Source organism: Pleurodeles waltl, chromosome 6 (genome assembly GCF_031143425.1).
Source record: "Pleurodeles waltl isolate 20211129_DDA chromosome 6, aPleWal1.hap1.20221129, whole genome shotgun sequence".
In the NCBI taxonomy this organism is placed as follows: Eukaryota; Metazoa; Chordata; class Amphibia; order Caudata; family Salamandridae; genus Pleurodeles; species Pleurodeles waltl.
In genome coordinates, this window is record NC_090445.1 from 51,310,584 (window position 1) to 51,334,149 (window position 23,566).

Sequence of the window (23,566 nt, forward strand, 5' to 3'; positions counted from 1 at the left end):
ACATTCATCCATGCATCACCCATTCACTCTTTACATCTATCTCACTAAACTCACTCCAACCCATCCATACATTCATTTATCGATACATGCATCTGCTCGTCCGTCCATCTATCCATCTATCTATTGCACTAAACCAACGCGCTACATGGTATTATTTCACCAAAACAATCCCATTCATCCATCAATAGATCCATTTAACCAAATCCATCCATGCAGCCATCCGTCCATCCACCCATTCATCCATTACAGTTCCACAGCCGCCTGTTCATCATCGCGCCTACACCGGTTCACATAGAGGTATTTCAGTCGCCGCGGACCTGTCGCTCGGCGAGTCCCTGGCACCAGGCTTCCAGTGTGACCTGCAGGGGGTCTTACCTGTCCGGGGAGGTGGCTGCGGGCCTGGCTTCAGCCGCTCTGCGCTGCCTGGAGGTCCGGTGATCTGGCCGATGCTTGATGGGCCGTTTACATCCCTGGTCCTCTGGCTGCCGTGCCTGTGAGATGGCTGCAGGAATAGTAAACTGGTTACAGGTTTCTAACGGGCAGCAGACCCGGTGAGGCCACTGAGGTATCCAGGAGTGCGTAGATCCGATGAGATGGTTCCTGGCTTCAAGCTGGGTAAAGAGCTGGGCGCGCTATCCCTGGCTGCGGGTCTGCAGAGCTGGGCGCGCTATCCCTGGCTGCGGGTCTGCAGAGCTGGGCACACTATCCCTGCCTGCAGGCCTGCCAGCAAGTCTGGGGAGCTGGTTACAGGTGTCAAGTAAGCTGTAGGTCTGGTGAGCTGGTTACATGTATCCAGCTAGACGAAGGTCTGGTGAGATGGTTATAAATCTGGTGAGATAGTTACAGGTCTGGTGAGATGGTTACAGGTATCAAGCTGGCTGCAGGTCGGTCTGGTGAGCTGGTTACAGGTATCCAGCTGGGTACAGGTGTGTGTGTACTGGTTACAGTTATAAAGCTGGCTACAGATCTGGTGAGCTGGTTACAGGTCTGATGAGATGGTTGCAGGTAAACTGTCTGCAGGTCTGGTGAGATTATTACAGGTATCCAGGTGGGTACAGGTCTGTGTGTACTGGTTACAGGCTGGCTGCAGGTCTGGTGAACTGGTTACATATCCGGTGAGCTGGTAACAAGTCTGGTGTACTGCTAACAGGTAGCCAGCTGGGTGCAGGTCTGGTGAGCTGGTTACAGGTATCTAGCTGGGTGCAGGTCTGGTGCACATCTTACAGGTCTGGTGTGCTGGTTACAGATCTGGTGAGCTGGTTATAGGTATACAGCTGGGTGAAGGTCTGGTGTACTGGTTACAGGTATCAAGCTCGTTGCAGGTCTGGTGAGCTGGTTCCGGTATCGAGCTGGCTGCAAGTCTGGTGAGCTGGTTACAGGTCTGGTGAGCTGGTTATAGGCCGGTGAGCTGGTCACAGGACTAGTGAGCTGGTTAAAGGCCCGGTGAGCTGGTTACAGGCCTGGTGAGCTGGTTACAGGTCTGGTGAGCTGGTCACAGGTCCGGGGATCTGGTTATAGGCCCGGTGAGCTGGTTATAGACCCGGTGAGCTGGTCACAGGACTAGTGAGCTGGTTACAGGCCCGGTGAGCTGGTTACAGGTCTAGTGAGCTGGTCACAGGTCCGGGGCGCTGGTTATAGGCCCGGTGACCTGGTTATAGACCCGGTGAGCTGGTCACAGGACTAGTGAGCTGGTTACAGGCCCGGTGAGCTGGTTACAGGTCTAGTGAGCTGGTCACTGGTCCGGGGAGCTGGTTACAGGCCTGGTGAACCGTGACAGGGCTCCAGCTGGGCGCAGGTCTGGTTGCCAGTCCGTGCAGCTGGTTGCAGACTGGTAATCTGGCAGCAGGTCTCGCGGGTCGGCTGGTCCACCGTGACTCCTCTTACCCCCTGTGGTCAGCCCTCCTTCCATGCCCCCCGCGAGCCCCTGTGCCCTTGGCCTCTCTGAGTCTCCCCGCCCTGGCCTTGCCCAGACTCTGCCCCAACTATTTCGCTTTGCCCTGTCTGACCCCCCCGCCGCACTTGGCCGGTCTCCGCCCCCGCCCCCGCCCCGCCGGCTCACTTCCCCTCCCCGAGAGGATGAGGAAGGGCTGTTAATGCCTGGGCTGATTTTTTCCTGTTTTTTTTGGGATTGTTCTAAATCCTGTGGTGACAAAAATTAAAGTGAGGTCATGCATGGTGGCGCGGGAGGTGGGGGTGTGGGTGGGATAGAAGGGGTGGGGTCGTTCTGGTGAGGGGGGGGGCTGCCACGCAAGTCTGTCGCCCTGTGCACCTGCTGCACCGCTTTCAACCCCTCTCTCGGCTTCTGTCTCTGCTGAATCTGTCTGATTTTATTCATTTATTCATTGTCAGTCATTCATCCGTTCATTCATTCATTCATTCCCTATTACTACCTGTGTGACTCTGCGTCAGCCGTGCCTGTTCTCCTTGCTCCTATCTGTGATGGATCTGTCTGCTGTCTCTGTCACCTCCTGTCTTTGATGGCTCTGTCTGCTCTTTAGGCGCTCCTGTCTCTGATGGCTCTATCTACTCTCTCTCCCTGTGTCCCTGTCTGTTGTAGGTCGCTCTGCTGCCTCTGCACTCCTGTCTGTCATAGCTCTGTCTGCTCTTTCTGCGCCCCTGTCGGTAGTACCTCTCTCTGCTGTCTCTGCGCTCCTGTCTGTGATGGCTCTGTCTGCTCTTTCTGCGCTGCTGTCTGTGATGGTTCTGTCTGCTCTTTCTGCGCTCCTGTCTGTGATGGCCCTGTCTGCTCCCTCTGTGCTCCTGTCTGTAATAGCCCTGTCTGCTCTTTCTACGCCCCTGTCTGTGATGGTTTTGTCTGCTCTCTGTGTGCTACTGTCTGTGGTAGCTCTGTCTACTATCTCTCGGAGCCCCTGTCTGTAGTACCTCTCTCTGCTGTCTCTGCACTCCTGTCTGTGATAGCTCTGTCTGTGCTCCTGTCTGTCATTTCTGTGCCTGCTCTGTCTGTGATGACCCTGTGTGCTCTCTCTCTGTGCTCCTGTCTGTAATAGCTCTCTCTCTGCTGTCTCTGTGCTTCTGTCTGTTTCGATAGTGCCTGTTTCGTGCCAGCTTCTCTACTGATTCTTTCCCCTCTTTGCACCTGTTTGTTGCCGCAGTCTTTTCTCCGTCTCTATTGATTCTTCACTCTCTTTGCACCTGTTTGTTGCCTTGTCTTTTCCCAGTCTCTATTGATTCTTCCCTCTCTTGAACCTGTCTGTTTTCTTCTCTGTTTTCTTCTCCGGTCTCTATTGATTCTTCCCTGTCTTTGCGACTGTCTGTTGCCTCTTTTTTTTTTTTCCGGTCTCTTGATTTGTCCCTCTCTTTGCAACTGTCTGTTGCCTCTGTAATTTCTCAGTCTGCCTTTTCTACACACCCTGTGCTTCTGTTGTGCCTGCACAGAAATGGCCGGTGTCTGCTCATATAACCCAGCGCGCCTAGAAGCTTGCCTGGGGCGGCAGGAGCTAAGAGAGAACAAAATCCTTTCATCCAAAGAAACAGCTCACCCCAGCCGCAAGGCTTCACTGTAAGAGTGTCTCTTTCCAAAGGGGAGGCTGAAGGCTGAACTGAGACCCACAGATGTTTCTCACTTGCAGCCTCACGCGTTCTGAGTAAACAAAAAGAGGTGCTTGTATTTTTTTATTTTAAATGTGACGATTTTGGGGTTCATCCCATATTTATAACACACAAAAAGTAACCAGTTTTTGTCTCACTCTCTCTCTCTTCTCTCTCTCTCTCTCTCTCTCTCTCTCTCTCTCTCTCTCTCTCTCTCTCTCATGTATATATAGAGACACACACACACACACACACACACACATATATATATATATATATATATATATATATATATATATATATATATATCAAACCTAGTGGTGGCCGCCACTAGGTAGTTAGAGTTAGGACCTAGTTTCAGATAGAAAAATTGTTTTTAGTTTTGCTAATAACCTTGGCGCCGTTCGATGAACCTTCACGGAATTTTCCATAAAACTTTCACGCTCATGTCAGCTGCTGTCTAGAAAGTTTCGGGGTGATCCATCAAGCGAGGGCTGAGAAAACGGGGGGAATGTGTTTTCCCCGATAGCTGCGAAACAACTGGACGGTATTACACCAAATTTAGCAGAAAGGTAGCTCTTGGTCCAGAAAGAGTCCTTTTTAGGGTCGAGCCTGCGTTGCATGCGCTCGCGCATGCGTATCGCAGCGAGACGCTTTAGTGTTTAGAAAAGGGCTCGGAGCCCTGTCAATGTCACGTCAGTGTTTTTTATTGGTTCGTGGGCTTGCCTAATAAAATATGCTTGCTTTCATTAGTCGAAGGCATGCACACGTCATGCCTTTTCCGGTGGCTAGCCCTCCTCGAGCGCAGCGACCAAGTACAGAAAACATGCGAGGCTTGCTGTTTTCCATCGCGGACTTCTTTTTCTCTAATTTACGAGCGCGATCTCGCTTGGCAGAAGTCGAGCGCTTTACATAGTTAACTGCACTTTTTCAGGTTACGTATATAAATGCACTTTTGCCCGATAGGTGAAAAGTCGGGTTAGGAGTTTACAACGCGATCAGCTCTAACATGAGCAAACGCGAGACCCGTTGCATTGCAAATGCTTGTTGTTATTTGGTGTAAATCTGTTCAGTAGTTTTTGAGAAATTAAAGAAAATCCAAAATTGTATATATAGGGACGCGGATCCTCCTTGGATCCTCCGTGGATTCTGAGGAAAAGCAAGGCCCTGATTGGCTGGCTGCAACCTGACAGAAAAGTTGCGGCCACCATGTTGTTTCTTTCATTGCCTTGTGGGGAGGGGCAAATAAAAACATATAAGGGGTCCAGAGAACACATGGAAGGGTCTCTTAGGGACCCCTCATGGGCAAATAATTGCCCTTTTCTTTAGGCCAATCTGCGGATTCGAGGGTCCTCCTCAGATCCTGGTGAAAAGCAAAGCTTGCCGTAACGTGACACAAATAGTAACGTGTGTGTTAAAAAAACAGAAATTCACTGAAAAAAAAGGTTACAGGTATATTATAGTTAGGTTGACGTTTTACCCATACAAAACCATATAAATTCAGCAGATATAGTTATACTTATACTTATCTGAAAAAACTATAACTCGTGCCAGAAAGTAACTTTAGGCCACAAGTCATAGTTTCTTAACATAGGTATAGCTATAAGTACAACTATAACTGCTGAATTTCTATGGTGTTGCATAGGTAAAAGGTCAACCTAACTACTAACTATAACATCCCTGTAACCTTTGTTATTTTCAGTGAATATATATGTATTTATCTATCTTACCCACTGGCCTTTGTCAGTCAGTATTCGTATGAGTCACCTTATTTTTTGGAACCAATAAATCAACTCTCTGATAGGGTATACTCCATTTCAGACTTGGCGGATGGTGACTATGAGCATGTAAGATGCTGTTTCCTGCCGTACTTGTTCTGAATAGTCTACTATGTAGGGTTTCTGCTTCAACCCTGACCTCAACATCTGGATGTTGAAGTGAGGGTTGAAGCAGTGCTCATAGTCACCATCCGCCAAGTCTGAAATGGAGTATACCCTATGGGGAACTACTTAGAGCGAAAAGGAACTGTAGTACATCTCAGAGTTTCGAAAGGGAGCAAGAAACAATGATTCACAGGTTTAGATCTAGGGAGTATCCGAATAAATTTATCAAGGATGCATGTCGCAAGATAGTGGGAGTTCCGAGAGTTGATTTATTGGTTCCAAAAAATAAGGTGACTGATACAAATACTTTATGTATAGCTACCTGTAATGCGTATTCGTCGCAAGTGAGAAAAAATCTGATTAAATACTGGCATTTGATTAATGCAGATAAGGTGATTGGTCAGTTAGTTAGTCCTTATCGAAGGATAACTTATAGAAAAAGCAGTTCCTTACGGGACATGCTGGTACATAGTTATTCATTTAAAAGGAGGGAGACCTTCTTAGACAAACAACAAGGTTTCTATAAATGTACGAAATGTAAAGCATGTAGATACAGTGTGAATCGTAAAGACTATGGGGGTCATTCCGACCCCGGCAGGCGGCGGGAGACCGCCAGAAGACCGCACCGCGGTCAAATGACTGCAGCGGTCATTCTGACTTTCCTGCTGGGCGGGCGGGTGACAGCCAAAAGGCCGCCCGCCCGCCCAGCGGGAAAGCCCCAGCAAGGATGAAGCCGGCTCCGAATGGAGCCGGCGGAGTTGCTGGTGTGCGACGGGTGCAGTGGCACCCGTCGCGATTTTCAGTGTCTGCTTTGCAGACACTGAAAATCTGAATGGGGCCCTGTTAGGGGGCCCCTGCAGTGCCCATGCCAGAGGCATGGGCACTGCAGGGGCCCCCAGGGGCCCCACGACACCCGTTCCCGCCAGCCTCTTCCTGGCGGTGTAAACCGCCAGGAACAGGCTGGCGGGAAGGGGGTCGGAATCCCCATGGCGGCGCTGCTTGCAGCGCCGCCGTGGAGGATTCCCTGGGGCAGGGGAAAACCGGCGGGAAACCGCCGGTTCCCCTTTTCTGACCGCGACTTTACCGCCGCGGTCAGAATTGCCCCAGAAGCGCCGCCAGCCTGTTGGCGGTGCTTCCTCCGTCCCCGGGTCGGAATGTCCCCCTATGTGTTACCAACAGGGAAAAAAGAGAGAATAAAAAAATTCCTTAGTTGCAATTAAGACTTTGCAATTTATGTGATAGTGTGCCCATGTGGGCTACAATATGTGGGTAGTACTATCTTTCCCATAAAGAAACGGATCCTGGAACACTGGGGAGCAATTACAAATAACAATGCAACTTAACCAGTGGCTCGCCACTGCAATTTGGTGCATGCGGGAACGATAAACAAAATTACATTTTTTGGAATAGACAGGGTGCTAGGTACCCCAAGGGGTGGTGACAGAGAGAGGAAACTGAGAAAGTTGGAATCCGAGTATTTTATTCGGCTTAATAGTCGACATCCTTGGGGTTTAAATAAGGAAGAGGAACTCTTTGTACATATTGGTTAGTCAACATCTTCTAGACTTGAGAGATAATGGTTCATGGGTGTCAATAGTCGTTCAGGGCTGTATTTAACTTGGTTATGATGAATTTTATTGTAAATGTAGCCATCCTACAAGTAATAGGAGAATTGTCATGATGTTTGTTTTCAATTTGGTAATTGAATGGAAATGTTGCTAAAGTAGAGCTTAGATTATTATATTATTGGTTATGTGTCAATATATATTTTGTATGTATCGTAGGATCTACTTGAGGGAGAAGAAAAGAAAATGAAAAAAAAACTAAAAAAAACATTTCTTTCATGTCTATGTCTTGTAAGGGGTTATATACCTAAGGTACGAGGAGCCATGGTGATTTTGATTTTTTTCTTTGTGGGCTAATGAAGAAGACTGTGATGGCTGAAACGCGTTGCCCTGCTTTTGCATGTTAAATTTGAAAATGTAAAATTTGACAAGGATTTTTTGGTCTAAATAAACATTTCAGTTGTTTGGAGTGCTAGCGTTTTGAACTTTGTTTGGTGTAATATTGGAATGGGTCCTACGCCCATAATGGAGCACCAACCTCGCTAGGCGAGCACAGGAAGAAGCACAGGAAGAACAGCAAGAGCTTTTCAAGATATATATATATATATACAGGGAGTGCAGAATTATTAGGCAAATGAGTATTTTGACCACATCATCCTCTTTATGCATGTTGTCTTACTCCAAGCTGTATAGGCTCGAAAGCCTACTACCAATTAAGCATATTAGGTGATGTGCATCTCTGTAATGAGAAGGGGTGTGGTCTAATGACATCAACACCCTATATCAGGTGTGCATAATTATTAGGCAACTTCCTTTCCTTTGGCAAAATGGGTCAAAAGAAGGACTTGACAGGCTCAGAAAAGTCAAAAATAGTGAGATATCTTGCAGAGGGATGCAGCACTCTTAAAATTGCAAAGCTTCTGAAGCGTGATCATCGAACAATCAAGCGTTTCATTCAAAATAGTCAACAGGGTCGCAAGAAGCGTGTGGAAAAACCAAGGCGCAAAATAACTGCCCATGAACTGAGAAAAGTCAAGCGTGCAGCTGCCACGATGCCACTTGCCACCAGTGTGGCCATATTTCAGAGCTGCAACATCACTGGAGTGCCCAAAAGCACAAGGTGTGCAATACTCAGAGACATGGCCAAGGTAAGAAAGGCTGAAAGACGACCACCACTGAACAAGACACACAGGCTGAAACGTCAAGACTGGGCCAAGAAATATCTCAAGACTGATTTTCTAAGGTTTTATGGACTGATGAAATGAGAGTGAGTCTTGATGGGCCAGATGGATGGGCCCGTGGCTGGATTGGTAAAGGGCAGAGAGCTCCAGTCCGACTCAGACGCCAGCAAGGTGGAGGTGGAGTACTGGTTTGGGCTGGTATCATCAAAGATGAGCTTGTGGGGCCTTTTCGGGTTGAGGATGGAGTCAAGCTCAACTCCCAGTCCTACTGCCAGTTCCTGGTAGACACTTTCTTCAAGCAGTGGTACAGGAAGAAGTCTGCATCCTTCAAGAAAAACATGATTTTCATGCAGGACAATGCTCCATCACACGCGTCCAAGTACTCCACAGCGTGGCTGGCAAGAAAGGGTATAAAAGAAGGAAATCTAATGACATGGCCTCCTTGTTCACCTGATCTGAACCCCATTGAGAACCTGTGGTCCATCATCAAATGTGAGATTTACAAGGAGGGAAAACAGTACACCTCTCTGAACAGTGTCTGGGAGGCTGTGGTTGCTGCTGCACGCAATGTTGATGGTGAACAGATCAAAACACTGACAGAATCCATGGATGGCAGGCTTTTGAGTGTCCTTGCAAAGAAAGGTGGCTATATTGGTCACTGATTTGTTTTTGTTTTGTTTTTGAATGTCAGAAATGTATATTTGTGAATGTTGAGATGTTATATTGGTTTCACTGGTAATAATAAATAATTGAAATGGGTATATATTTGTTTTTTGTTAAGTTGCCTAATAATTATGCACAGTAATAGTCACCTGCACACACAGATATCCCCCTAACATAGCTAAAACTAAAAACAAACTAAAAACTACTTCCAAAAATATTCAGCTTTGATATTAATGAGTTTTTTGGGTTCATTGAGAACATGGTTGTTGTTCAATAATAAAATTAATCCTCAAAAATACAACTTGCCTAATAATTCTGCACTCCCTGTATATATATATATATATATATATATATAAAACTTCTTGCGCCCTCCCACCGCCACCTAATGACACCATAGGTGCACAATATTTACAATACAGTGCACTATGGCGCACATTAGGCCAATAGCGTGAACCTTTTTTACGCTTTTGTGGCGCTTTGCTGCAGTAGCGTCAAAAATTGAGGCTAGTGCAGCAAAGTGCAAGGAGGCCCATTGACTTCAATGGGAGTTTCCTTTAAATGCTTGCTTTGAGCAGGTGTTAAAAATGACGTAAAAAATGGCACAAAGAAATCTTGTAGATTTCATTGTGCCATTTTTGCGGCCTCCTAACGCCCCCTTGCATACATTATGCCTGACGCAGGCATAATGTATGCAAGGGGTCGCAAAGTGGTGCAATGCATGCAAATTCAGTTTGGGGCATTCATACTCTCACATTGTAGCCCCTACCAGCATTTTCACAAATCAGAGAGTCAAGACAGTTTTGTAATATTTAAAGGCCTGTCATGGCATATCTATCATGGTTTCGGCACTGCATTTAGTGAAAGACTCCTTCTTCGTGACAATTCTTTCACCAGTTGCAGTCCTGAAATGTGAACAGCTTTGCTGACAGATTTGCCTTAGTGGGCATTCTGTAATTTTGCTCATCTCAGTTCGGTGTAGCACATCTGCCATTGAGGCTGTGTGAGAGAGGAGCTATAGTCTTGATGTGTCCTGTGGCTGCTCACACACTGCTCAAACAGGAGATCCCTCAGAGGCAAACACGTTTCAACAACTGCAGTCCTGGCTCCCCTTTGAAGGCTTGGCCTCAGCGGCAAAGCAAACTTGATAGAAAATGCTTGTAAGTTGAATGAATGAATGGATGAAGTTATAGTATTCTTATCAAGCTTAAGTAAAACCATTTCCTTAAACTATATGGGAAACACAATAACATTGGTAACGTTTCACAGTGTGCTCCAAAGTGTTGGCCAGGACCTGGGCTCTCCTGGCGACTTGACGATGCCCCATTATGGTTTATTATAAACTGGGTTTATTCCGTTTAACTGTTCTACCTTCAAAAAATATCCAGTGGGACCATTGTTAGCATTGCCAAAGTGAATATTGTCTCTTTCTTGGTGATCGTTGGCTCCTTCTCATTGATTATTGTCTCCGCATTGATGATTGTGAACTTCATCTTGTTGGCCATTCACTCCGTCTTACTTGTTGGCTCTATTTTGGGTCCATATTTTAAATCATTAGCTCTATTCAATAAAACATACCGTGTATTTGCAAAGGACACATGAACTTTATAGGGTATCTGTTGGACCTGGCTTTTTGACAGGGACATCCCCAAACTTTTTGCCTCCTTCCTCCTATTTTTTCTGACCTGTTGTTGTTGGCTTTTGACCTCTGGGCACTTTACCACTGCTAACCAGTGCTAAAGTGCATATGCTCTCTGTGTAAATTGTACTACTGATTGGTTTATCCATGATTGACTATTTAATTTACTTGTAAGTCCCTGGTAGAGTGCACTACATGTGCCTAGGGCAGGTAGATTAAATGCTACTAGTGGGCCTGCAGCACTGGTTGTGCCACCCACCTCAGTAGCCCCTTAACCCTGTCTCAGGCCTGCCATTGGAAGGCCTGTGTGTGCAGTTTCACTGCCACTTCGACTTGGCATTTAAAAGTACTTGCCAAGCCTAGAACTCCCCTTTTACTACATATGTCACCCCTAATGTGTGCCCTAGGTAACCCCTAGAGCAGGGTGCTGTGTAGGTAAAAGGCAGGACATGTACCTGTGTAGTTATATGTCCTGGTAGTGTAAAACTCCTAAATTCGTTTTTACACTACTGTGAGGCCTGCTCCCTTCATAGGCTAACATTGGGGCTGCCCTCATACACTGTTGAAGTGGCAGCTGCTGATCTGAAAGGAGCAGGAAGGTCATATTTAGTATGGCCAGAATGGTAATACAAAATCCTGCTGACTGGTGAAGTTGGATTTAATATTACTATTGTAGAAATGCCACTTTTAGAAAGTGAGCATTTCTTTGCACTAAAATCTTGTTGTGCCCTTCAATCCACGTCTGGCTAGGTTTAGTTGACAGCTCCTTGTGCATTCACTCAGACACACCCCAAACACAGGGTACTCAGCCTCACTTGCATACATCTGCATTTTGAATGGGTCTTCCTGGGCTGGGAGGGTGGAGGGCCTGCCCTCACACAAAGGACTGCCAGACCCCCTACTGGGACTCTGGCAGACAGGATTGAACTGAAAGGGGGCTTGGTGCATTTCTTAGAGACTCTTTGAAGTCACCCCCACTTCAAAGGCACAACTTAGTATAAAACAGGGCCTCTGCCCTACCTCATCAGACACTTGCTGGAGAAGAAACCTGAACCAGAAACTACATCCTGCCAAGAAGAACTGCCTGGCTGCTCAAAGGACTCACCTGTCTGCTTTTCTACAAAGGACTGCTGCCTTGCTGTTGGCCTGCTGCCTTGCTGAACTCTTTCCTGGCTGTAAAAGTGCTCTCCAAGGGCTTGGATAGAGCTTGCCTCCTGTTCCCTGAAGTCTCAGGACCAAAAAGACTTCACTCTTTCTCTTGGACGCTCCGTTCGCCGAACTTTTCGACGCACAGCTTGTTCCGCGGCAAGAAAAACGCCGCACACCGACGCTGATCAACGCGACGCCTTCGGCACAACCGAAACTTTGACGCACGGCCTCGCAAGGACAACGCCGCCCGACTTCCCGGGAGAAATCGACGCAACGCCTGCTGTGAGATCAAAACTTTGACGCACGGCCTCGCAAGGACAACGCCGCCCGACTCCGCAGGAGAAATCGACGCGACGCCTGCCGTGAGATCAAAACTTTGACGCACGGCCTCGCAAGGACAACGCCGCCCGACTCCGCAGGAGAAATCGACGCGACGCCTGCCGTGAGATCGAAACTTCGACGCGCAGCCCCGCAGAACGACGCGCAGCCGGAAAACAAGCAGGAAAATCCACGCACAGACCCGGGACATCTGGTAATCCCCGCGACCCACAGAAAGAGACTGTCTGCGCGCCGGAAAACGAAGCCCGACTTCCCCGCGTGGAAAATAACGACGCAAGTCCGTGTGTGCTGGGGAGAAATCGACGCACACACCCTTTTTCCACGCACCTCTTCCTTTGTGGCCCTCTGAGGAGATTTTCCACCAGAAACCAGGTACTTTGTGTTTGAAAGAGACTCTGGGGGTCATTCTGAGTCTGGCGGGAGGCGGAGGCCGCCCGCCATACTTCCCCCCTCCAAAATACCGCTCCGCGGTCGAAAGACCGCTGAGGGTATTCTGGGTTTTGCACTGGGCTGGCGGGCGACCGCAAAAAGGCCGCCCGCCAGCCCAGTGCAAAAAACCCTTCCCACGAGGACGCCGGCTCAGAATTGAGCCGGCGGAGTGAGAAGGTGCGACGGGTGCAGTTGCACCCGTCGCGAATTTCAGTGTCTGCAAAGCAGACACTGAAATTATTTTTGGGGCCCTCTTATGGGGGCCCCTGCAGTGCCCATGCCATTGGCATGGGCACTGCAGGGGCCCCCAGGGGCCCCGCGACACCCCATACCGCCAGGAACAGGATGGCGGTATGGGGTGTCTGAATCCCCATGGCGGCGCAGCTCGAGGATTCAGAAGGGCAGCGGAAAACCGGCGGGAGACCGCCGGTTTTCCTCTTCTGACCGCGGCTGAACCGCCGCGGTCAGAATGCCCTGCGGGGCACCGCCAGCCTGTTGGCGGTGCTCCCGCCGACCCTGTCCCCGGCGGTCTAGTACCGCCGGGGTCAGAATCACCCCCTCTGTTTACTTTCTAAAGACTTAAGACGTTTTATATCACTTTTCAGTGATATCTTTACAAATTCATATTGCAACTTTGATCGGTTTGACCTGAAGATACCCAGATAAATATTATATATTTTTCTAAACACTGTGTGGTGTATTTTTGTGGTGTTATGCTATGGTGTTGTATGATTTATTGCACAAATGTTTTACACATTGCCTTCTAAGTTAAGCCTGACTGCTCGTGCCAAGCTACCGGAGGGTGAGCACAGGCGGATTTTGGACTGTGTGTGACTTACCCTGACTAGAGTGAGGGTTCTTGCTTGGACAGAGGGCAACCTGACTGCCAACCAAAAACCCCATTTCTAACATTGGTGATCAGCGGTGAGGATAGGACTTGTGTTTGTGCAGTGACATACAGTAGCTAAGTATTTCACTACCTACCCACAGTTGAAGGTCAACTTGATTTTTCATCTTTTTTGGCTCTTGGTTCTCTGATGTCCTCCTGGATATACTATTGATATTTTGGACTTTGGATTTTGGTTTTTGCTGATCAGATCTTATCAAAATGGGATTGTGTACCTACTCATTCTTTGTTCGTACTGACCACCTCACTAAGGCTGACCTAAGGAAGCTTTGCAGAAAATGGGGCCTTCCTGTAGCAAGGAGATCTACTAAGGCGGAGATGCTCCATCACTACATAGTCTGGGGGGAGGAAAGATGGGCAGAGAGAGAGGCAGCAAGAAACCAAATGACTAAGTACCCCTCAGATGAGGAGGAGGACTACGCACAGGAGGAGGAAGACTTCTCACATGAGGAGGAAGACTACTCAGAGTTGGACAGTGACCCAGAAATAGATGAATGGCTCCGAGGTCAAAGGCGACAGGAGCAACAATTAGAGGAGTATCTTGCAGAGGTTGAGGCAAAAAGACTCTTAGCCCTGGAAGAAGAAAAGGTTGCAGCTCAAGAGCTGAGCTGTAAAGAGCTGAAACTGGAGGCCGGAAGGTCTGAGTCCAGTTCAGATGGCGGCAGCAAAAATCTTGCATCTAGTACTGCTGAAGGAGGGCACAAGCCCAGAGATGTGGTGCCCAACTTGAAGAAGGGAGTTGACACACCCCAGGCGGTTCAAGGGTATGAGGTAGTTCCCGTTATGCACAGGGTCCCTGAGAAGGATTGGAGGACTGGCACAGGGAGTCATATTCCTACTGGGGGGAGGGACACTTTACTGACTCTAGCAGAGTGTGACAGAGAAAAGGGTTCCCCCCTGGTGGACGTCCTGGATATAGAGTGTAGAGACATCCCAGAAGAGTATGGGTTGAGTGTCAGGGACAGACAGATACTGTCTCACCAGTCTCAGGAGGGTGAAGTAGAGTGCTTTTCCAAGGTTGAGTTACTGGGTGGTTGGGTGAAGGGTACTGTGGTTAATACATGTGAAGGGCAGAGTGATGTAATTGCTGGAGAGCATATGTCTGGTCCTTATTTTCCAGAGCTACGCCAACACCAGGTGGAGTGTGAGTTCTCTGACCCCAGGGAACTTACAATGGAGGCAGACTTCTGGGTGAGTACCAGAGAGTCTGAAGAGGCATTTGGGGGTGCTCCTGAAGGGAGTGGTCTAGGTGGTTCCCAACCGAGTGTGGTGGGAAAGGATTGTAGTGTCCCAGGTAGGTCCCAGGTCCTAGAGGGTTCCATGAGGGAACACCAGGAGGGAAGCCTAGCCTGTACCGTAGGGCCACCTTTTGAGGGAAGCCCCGCAGTGTCAGAAGAACTTGGGGGGGTGACTGTAGCCAGCATCCCAACAGTTCTGGTGTCTGGCAGTACCCCTCCTAGTGAGGGGGTGCAGAAGTCCAGACATAGGGTTGAGAGGGGGTTGCAGACCCCAGTGGAGGACCTTGAGAGTCAGGGGACAGCTCTGAGAGCAGAGCCCCCCAGGAATGACCCAGGTGAAACCGTTTCTGGTTTGGGGGAAACCCAGACTCTGCCGGATGGGCAGAGGTCGGGAGACCTGCGCCAACCAGACTCTTGTGTGGCCCTTGGGGACGGTGTGTCCCTTGTGGGGGGTGAGAGTGCCCCCCAGGAAGTCCTGGCATGCCAGGCAAAGATTCAACCTCAGGGTGGTGACCCTGGGTTGGGGAACCAAGCTCAGAGGTTAAACTCTGACCTGGTGGGAGGTAGATGTGCCTCCCAAGAAGTCCTGCTGTGCCAGGCAATTGTCCAACCTCAGGGTGTTGACTCTGGGTTGGATGACCAGGTTCAGAGGTTAAACTCTGACCTGGTGGGGGGTAGGTGTGCCCCCCAGAAAGTCCTGGCGTGCCAGGCAATTGCCCAACCTCAGGGTGGTGACTCTGGGTTGGGGAACCAGGCTCAGAGGTTAAACTCTGACCTGGTGGGAGGTAGGTGTGCCTCCCTGGAAGTCCTGGCCTGCCAGGCAATGGTTCAACCTCAGGGTGGTGACTCTGGGATGGCTAACCAGGTTCAGGGGATAAACTCTGACCTGTTGGGGGGTAGGTGTGCCCCCCAGAAAGTCCTGGTGTACCAGGCAGTGGTCCAACCTCAGAGTGCTGACTCTGGGTTGGATAACCGAGTTCAGAGGTTAAACTCTGACCTGGTGGGGGTAGGTGTGCCCCCAGAAAGTCCTGGCGTGCCAGGCAATTGTTCAACCTCAGGGTGGTGACCCTGGGTTGGATACCCAGGTTCAGAGGTTAAACTCTGACCTGGTGGGAGGTAGGTGTGCCTCCCAAGAAGTCCTGCTGTGCCAGGCAATTGTCCAACCTCAGGGTGTTGACTCTGGGTTGGGGAACCAGGCTCAGAGGTTAAACTCTGACCTGGTGGGAGGTAGGTGTGCCTCCCAGAAAGTCCTGGTGCGCCAGGCAATTGTTCAACTTCAGGGTGGTGACTCTGAGTTGAATGGCCCAGTTCAGAGGTTAAACTCTGACCTGGTGGAGGGTCAGTGTGCCCTCCAGGAAGTCCTGGCGTGCCAGGCAATTGTTCAACTTCAGGGTGGTGACTCTGAGTTGAATGGCCAAGTTCAGAGGTTAAACTCTGACCTGGTGGAGGGTCAGTGTGCCCTCCAGGAAGTCCTGGCGTGCCAGGCAATTGTTCAACTTCAGGGTGGTGACTCTGAGTTGAATGGTCAGGTGCAGAGGTTAAACTCTGACCTGGTGGGGGGTAGGTGTGCCTCCCAGGAAGTCCTGGTTTGCCAGGCAGTGATCCAGTCTGAGGGTCCAGACCCTGGGCGGGAAGACCAGGTTCAGGGTGTCCCCCCAGACCTGGAGGGAGGGGCTACTGATAACAGTGCCCCTACCATGTTGTCTTCTGAGGAGGCCACTCCTAGTTGGAGGGTGCTGGACCCCAGAAGGGAGGGCAGGGGGAGGGAAGCCTCACCCCGGGCCCTAGTCCAACCTGAAGGTACAGGCCCCAGGTTGGAGGGCCAGTTGCAGGTTAACAGCCCTGCACTGGTGGAGGAATGGTACAGGGCGACTTCTGTAAGCACCCTGACCATGGTGGACTCTGGGAGTACCACTCCAGGAGGGAGGGTACAGAGCCCCAGAGGGGAGGACCAGGTTCAGGCTGTCATCCCTGACCTGGTGGAAGGGAGAGTGGTTAAAGGGTGCCCAGCACCTGGGGCTACCGCCCCCCACTCTCCACGGCCACAGTGGTTGGAGAGCTTTGAGAGGCCTGGTGCCTGGCTCTCATCCCTGGCAGCTGTCAGTAATCACTGTGGCTTGCTGTCCGGGTGGACAGAGTTATCCCTGGGGAGGGGACAAGTGTCACACCCCGGGGGTAGAGTGGGCAACACCACTGTGTTGGTCATGGTGGTACTATCCTGCTCCTGGGATACATCTGTGAGCAAAGTAAAGTTAGGTGCTGCACAGATGGGATCCGCAGGTAAGGAGAAAGGTTCCCCATGGGTTGGCTTAGTGGGCCCTGAGAGTATGGACAGAGGGATCCAATTGGAGTCAGGAAGGCGAAGAACTGGAGCATGCCCCTGCTGTTGTGGGCCTGGGTCCTTGTTCTGTCGCCTCAAACAGGGAAGTACATCAGGATAGTGATTGTTCTCCCCTGGCTTTAGGCTGGTAAGGGGTCATGTTGGACCTGGCTTTTTGACAGGGACATCCCCAAACTTTTTGCCTCCTTCCTCCTATTTTTTCTGACCTGTTGTTGTTGGCTTTTGACCTCTGGGCACTTTACCACTGCTTACCAGTGCTAAAGTGCATATGCTCTCTGTGTAAATTGTACTACTGATTGGTTTATCCATGATTGACTATTTAATTTACTTGTAAGTCCCTGGTAGAGTGCACTACATGTGCCTAGGGCAGGTAGATTAAATGCTACTAGTGGGCCTGCAGCACTGGTTGTGCCACCCACCTCAGTAGCCCCTTAACCCTGTCTCAGGCCTGCCATTGCAAGGCCTGTGTGTGCAGTTTCACTGCCACTTCGACTTGGCATTTAAAAGTACTTGCTAAGCCTAGAACTCCCCTTTTACTACATATAAGTCATCCCTAATGTGTGCCCTAGGTAACCCCTAGAGCAGTGTGCTGTGTAGGTAAAAGGCAGGACATGTACCTGTGTAGTTATATGTCCTGGTAGTGTAAAACTCCTAAATTCGTTTTTACACTACTGTGAGGCCTGCTCCTTTCATAGGCTAACATTGGGGCTGCCCTCATACACTGTTGAAGTGGCAGCTGCTGATCTGAAAGGAGCCGGAAGGTCATATTTAGTATGGCCAGAATGGTAATACAAAATCCTGCTGACTGGTGAAGTCGGATTTAATATTACTATTCTAGAAATGCCACTTTTAGAAAGTGAGCATTTCTTTGCACTAAAATCTTGTTGTGCCCTTCAATCCACGTCTGGCTAGGTTTAGTTGACAGCTCCTTGTGCATTCACTCAGACACACCCCAAACACAGGGTACTCAGCCTCACTTGCATACATCTGCATTTTGAGTGGGTCTTCCTGGGCTGGGAGGGTGGAGGGCCTGCCCTCACACAAAGGACTGCCACACCCCCTACTGGGACTCTGGCAGACAGGATTGAACTGAAAGGGGGCTTGGTGCATTTCTTAGAGACTCTTTGAAGTCACCCCCACTTCAAAGGCACAACTTAGTATAAAACAGGGCCTCTGCCCTACCTCATCAGACACTTGCTGGAGAAGAAACCTGAACCAGAAACTACATCCTGCCAAGAAGAACTGCCTGGCTGCTCAAAGGACTCACCTGTCTGCTTTTCTACAAAGGACTGCTGCCTTGCTGTTGGCCTGCTGCCTTGCTGAACTCTTGCCTGGCTGTAACAGTGCTCTCCAAGGGCTTGGATAGAGCTTGCCTCCTGTTCCCTGAAGTCTCAGGACCAAAAAGACTTCACTCTTCCTCTTGGACGCTCCGTGCGCCGAACTTTTCGACGCACAGCTTGTTCCGCGGCAAGAAAAACGCCGCACACCGACGCTGATCAACGCAACGCCTTCGGGACGACCGAAACTTTGACGCACGGCCTCGCAAGGACAACGCCGCCCGACTTCCCGGGAGAAATCGACGCGACGCCTGCCGTGAGATCAAAACTTTGACGCACGGCCTCACAAGGACAACGCCGCCCGACTCCGCAGGAGAAATCGACGCGACGCCTGCCGTGAGATCAAAACTTTGACGCACGGCCTCGCAAGGACAACGCCGCCCGACTCCGCAGGAGAAATCGACGCAACGCCTGCCGTGAGATCGAAACTTCGACGCGCAGCCCCGCAGAACGACGCGCAGCCGGAAAACAAGCAGGAAAATCCACGCACAGACCCGGGACATCTGGTAATCCCCGCGACCCACAGAAAGAGACTGTCCGCGCGCCGGAAAACGACGCCCGACTTCCCCGCGTGGAAAATAACGACGCAAGTCCGTGTGTGCTGGGGAGAAATCGACGCACACACCCTTTTTCCACGCACCTCTTCCTTTGTGGCCCTCTGAGGAGATTTTCCACCAGAAACCAGGTACTTTGTGTTTGAAAGAGACTCTGTTTACTTTCTAAAGACTTAAGACGCTTTATATCACTTTTCAGTGATATCTTTACAAATTCATATTGCAACTTTGATCGTTTTGACCTGAAGATACCCAGATAAATATTATATATTTTTCTAAATACTGTGTGGTGTATTTTTGTGGTGTTATGCTATGGTGTTGTATGATTTATTGCACAAATGCTTTACACATTGCCCTCTAAGTTAAGCCTGACTGCTCGTGCCAAGCTACCGGAGGGTGAGCACAGGCTGATTTTGGATTGTGTGTACTTACCCTGACTAGAGTGAGGGTTCTTGCTTGGACAGAGGGCAACCTGACTGCCAACCAAAAACCCCATTTCTAACAGTATCGTTTCACTGAATACCAGATGTGTACTGTTACCTTACTCAATGGTGTTCATTTTATAAATCTCAGAAAAGCTAGGATTCAAACTTCTGGCCATGTGGTCAAATACAGATTTCTGAAGTGGATGAATTAGTTCACTGACTCACCAATTCCTGGTGATATTGCCTTTTTCCTTGTAGTTATTGCCTCAAGTTTGGTGATTGCTTGTTCTGTCATGGTGATTGCTGTCTCCATCTTGATCGTTGTTGTCTGTTGTGGAAAGATTGGTTCCTACCTTGTGGTTACTGGATCGATCTTGCTGATTGTTGTGTCTAGCCTGGCTCTTGTTGGTTCCATTGTGTTGATTTTTGGCTCCATCTTTGTGGTTGCTGGGCCAACCTTGCTGAATATTAGCCCCATCACGGTGATTCATGGTGTCAACTAAGGGATTGCTGACTCCATTTAGAAAAAGTTGACTTTAGTTGGGTGATACTAGACTATGGTCATTGGAAGCTGTGATCATTGGAATATGCTCTAGTCGTTCTTATATCCCAGGAACTGTTGGCTTCGTGTTGACAATTGCTGGCTGCATCTTAGGAGGACCAGTGCAAGGATGTTAATGCAATAGGCAAAGTGACATTTGCCTACCTGACTCCCCTGCAACAGGACCATGTTTGATGTTTCTCTTTTTTGGGTCGAACTTTGTGGCTGCCATGTATGAACCATAAGGGGTGCAATAAGCTGATCCATTCATAGTGCTATGGTTTTGATGTTAGTGCCACTTTGTGAATATGGAGCAGAATATAAGAATCTAGAGGTGAAGAATTGACTTCACGTGACACTTGCCCTCCACATTGATGCTCGCTGGCTTCAACTTGCCATTTGCTGGCTCTGCCTTGGTGATTATTTGTTTACTGAAAAACTGCAGCAGAGGAGATATTAAAAAGCCCAGAGGATTGGATGGATAGAGATCTAAAGAGGACCATGTATCCTTCCACTGCTCATATTCAGGGAACGTTTTTATTTTTTTATTTTAGCACACCATGAGAATGTATGTGTTTTCTTGCTGTCTCTCTCGCATGCTGCTCCCCCTCAAATACCACACGCCACTCCACGTGCTAATTGTTACTCCCTTTTCCCCATGCCCAGTTTGCTCATTGCTTTCTTTCCATTGTGTCACCATCCTATTTTTCGCTTGTTTATTTTCCTGCCTCAATCTCTTCCCTTGCTGTTCTGCACACTCCCCACTGCTTCTCCTGCATTCATCACTGCCCCCAAGCTGCCCACACCAGCTCCTTAATTGCTCCAAACCCCTCCTTTCCAGTCTTAAAAAACATATATATATATATATATATGTATATATATATATATATATATTTTTTTTTTTTCACTTTTTTCGAGGACTTGGCAGCTGTCATTGACGCTCCATTTTTCAAAAGTGCTTCCACACACTTGTAAATTTTTTTTTTTATCTTTAGCATTACAGCTTGGATCGGTAAATAAAAAATAATTACAATTAAAATGTCGCTCGCGTCATGCCGTAGGTGTGTGCGTGTATGGCGACGCATGCGCACACATACTAGATCATGCTAGACCACCATAGCATAAGGACAGGTAATTATTTATTTTTTGGCCGATGCTGCTCACCATCAGAAGAAAAAAAAAAATCAAAACCGATAGGTCCAAAAGACAAGATCTATTGGCTTTGACAATGCTTCTTTCAAGATAGGTATAATGCACTGCTACAAACATTACGAGATGGTGTAATTATAATCTGATCTGGGTGATTTAATCAGAAAACAAACCCACAACTTTAAAGCATTCTTGATGTGGAGAGAGAAACTGTTTGATGTCGAATTGGCAAATGCTTCGAAGAACTTTACCTTTTTAAGGACACTTTTTTGTGGTAACAATTTGTGAATTGAAATAATAGTTTTGAACTTCTAAATATCGGTCATATAAGAGCTTTCAGAGGGAAGAGCATGTAGTCCTGCAAGAGCAGGGTTTTTGCTATATTTTTAGGTTTCGGCTAGACGGTGCATGTGCTATCTCTTCAAGACGTATTGTTAGCTTACAGTGGGCATAGACGCCGCCCATTACTTACCACTGATTGCCGCCGTTGCCGCTCTTGTTTGCTTGCTTCTAATTTGGCAGCAGTTGAGGGCCCTCTATCGTTTGGTAAGGGCAAGATGGCAGCCATGTGATCATGGCTGTTGCGGCTCCCTAGCTCGACCCCCTGCTTCGTTGTGGCACGGAGGGTCCACCCTGAGGTGATACAACATGGGAGTGTGATGGATGAAGTATGGAGACACTGGTGTTCATGTTTCTGAGTCCAAGTCAGTGGTACCTGTAAGGATTTGTTCAGAGAGCTACTGGCGTTTATGGAGCTTCCCTCCTTACGCTATGCTTGAGAGCCGTCTGTTGGTTCACTAGAAATGAGGCTCAGCGATCTACTTCTCGGCCAAGCGCGATGCCTCCTAAACTCACGAGAGGATCAAACATTTTCTAACTTACACAACAAGAATTTTCAATTCTATTAAGGACACGGAGGCGAGGATTATGCTTCTCTGTCTTTTACTGTAAACACACAGCAGCCAATAAAAACTTGAACTACATTTCCCATGAGACCACAGCCTCAACATCACCCCCAATCAGTGTCTACCCTCTCATATATATGTCCTAATCCACTAAGTCCGTCCTCTTTCTTTGCTCATCAAGAGGATAACAAACTCCAATGAATGAACTCCAACCATGTCCTCTTCAGATTGAGGGAACAGCACAACCGGTGCAACATACGTCCGAGAACCTCAGGAACCACTCCCTGGAAACCGTTCAGGTAGTCTTGTCATCTGAAAAAAGGAAAGTAGCACCATAATATCTACGTCTGAGGAGAACGTCATAATACCATAACAAATCGGGAGGGACATTTTATACCTTAATACATCATGTATAAAGATTCTTAAACATTCAAGTTACGGGTGGGATAATCCTCACTTTCGTGTCCTTAATAGAACTGAAAAGTCTTGTCGCGTAAACTAGATTCTTTTCTATTCTATGTCAGGACCGGAGGCTTCTGATTATGCTAGTTTAAAGTTGATCTACAATCCCAGAAGCAACATCCACAATAGGTTTATGATAAAAAAGTTTAAAGGTGGAATTGGAAGACCAATCAGCTGACAACATAATATCTTCCAGTCTGGACCCTGAATTAAAAGCTTTCGATGCCATAGCCCCTCTAACAGAATGGGCCCCAAAGATTGAACTGTCAATTCCTGCTTCTTGAAGTAACCATCTAACCCATCTGGCCAGAGTCACCAAAGAAACAGGGCCAAAAGGTTTCTGCAGAGAGATCAATAACTGTCCAGTTGGATTCCTACGAAATTCATGAGTGACATCCTCATACACCTTTAGACATTTAACTACACATAATTTTGAATTATCTCTAAAAACTTGGGTAAGAAATAGATGTAGAATTTGATTTTGTATGTTTTGAAATTCAAAAAGAAACTCCCGTAGGAGTAAATACTCTACCTGCAATGTCGAGTGCATTAACGTCTGACACTCTCCTGCATGAAATAAGGCACAATAACATAGCTAATTTCGCTGACAATTGTTTTCACGATAGACCTTCATTAGCTGGCCATGCTACCAAAAATTTGAAAACTATATTAACGTCCCACAAAACCGAATATTTAGGTTGAGGGGGACGAACTAAACGAATACCACGTAGGAGCTTACAAATCAGCGGGTGTTCACCAACCGGTTTACAATCAATTCTAGGATGTTTAGCAGAAATAGCTGATCTATAATTGTTAACCTTTCTATAGGCTAAGCATTGAGAAGCCAAATGTGACAAGAAATCTTTAATCATTTGCACAGAGGCCCCCACGGGATCCACATCCCTCTGACCGCACCAATCCAACCATCACTTCCAAGCGGAAGCATATTGTTTGTGTGTGCTGGGGGCCAAGGATTGGGCGAGAAAGAAATTAGTGCTCTCCGAAACCTGAGAGATTTGCTCCGATCTCCTGAGATCCTCTATGCCATGAGCGATAACTGCCCTTCCATAATGAGAGGATGTGGAAGGCCTTTTGGATCCAAAAGAGATCCTCCGATCTCTAAATCCGCACTGGAGGTGTGTAACAAAGGGCCAACACCACTGGGAGCCAGGATTGTGCGTTCCAGCAAGGAGTCACTAAGACCACCTCCGCCTTTTGTCGAAGGACCTGGGAGAGAACTCAAGGAATCATCGAAAAAGGGGGAAACACATATGCCAACTCCTCCGTCCAGGACTGAAGGAAGGCGTCCGAAC

General features: G+C 48.3%; 1 protein-coding gene across 1 annotated transcript in view; it reads right to left on the reverse strand.

Annotated features, from left to right (window-relative positions):
* EGFL8 (EGF like domain multiple 8) overlaps positions 1 to 1,977 on the reverse strand; it is a 97,939-nt gene extending 95,962 nt beyond the window's left edge. The window contains exon 1 of the mRNA XM_069237264.1: positions 376 to 1,977. The gene's annotated coding sequence lies outside the window, so the exon portion shown is untranslated. The remainder of the gene's footprint in view (positions 1 to 375) is intronic.
* Between the last annotated feature and the right edge of the window lie 21,589 nt (positions 1,978 to 23,566).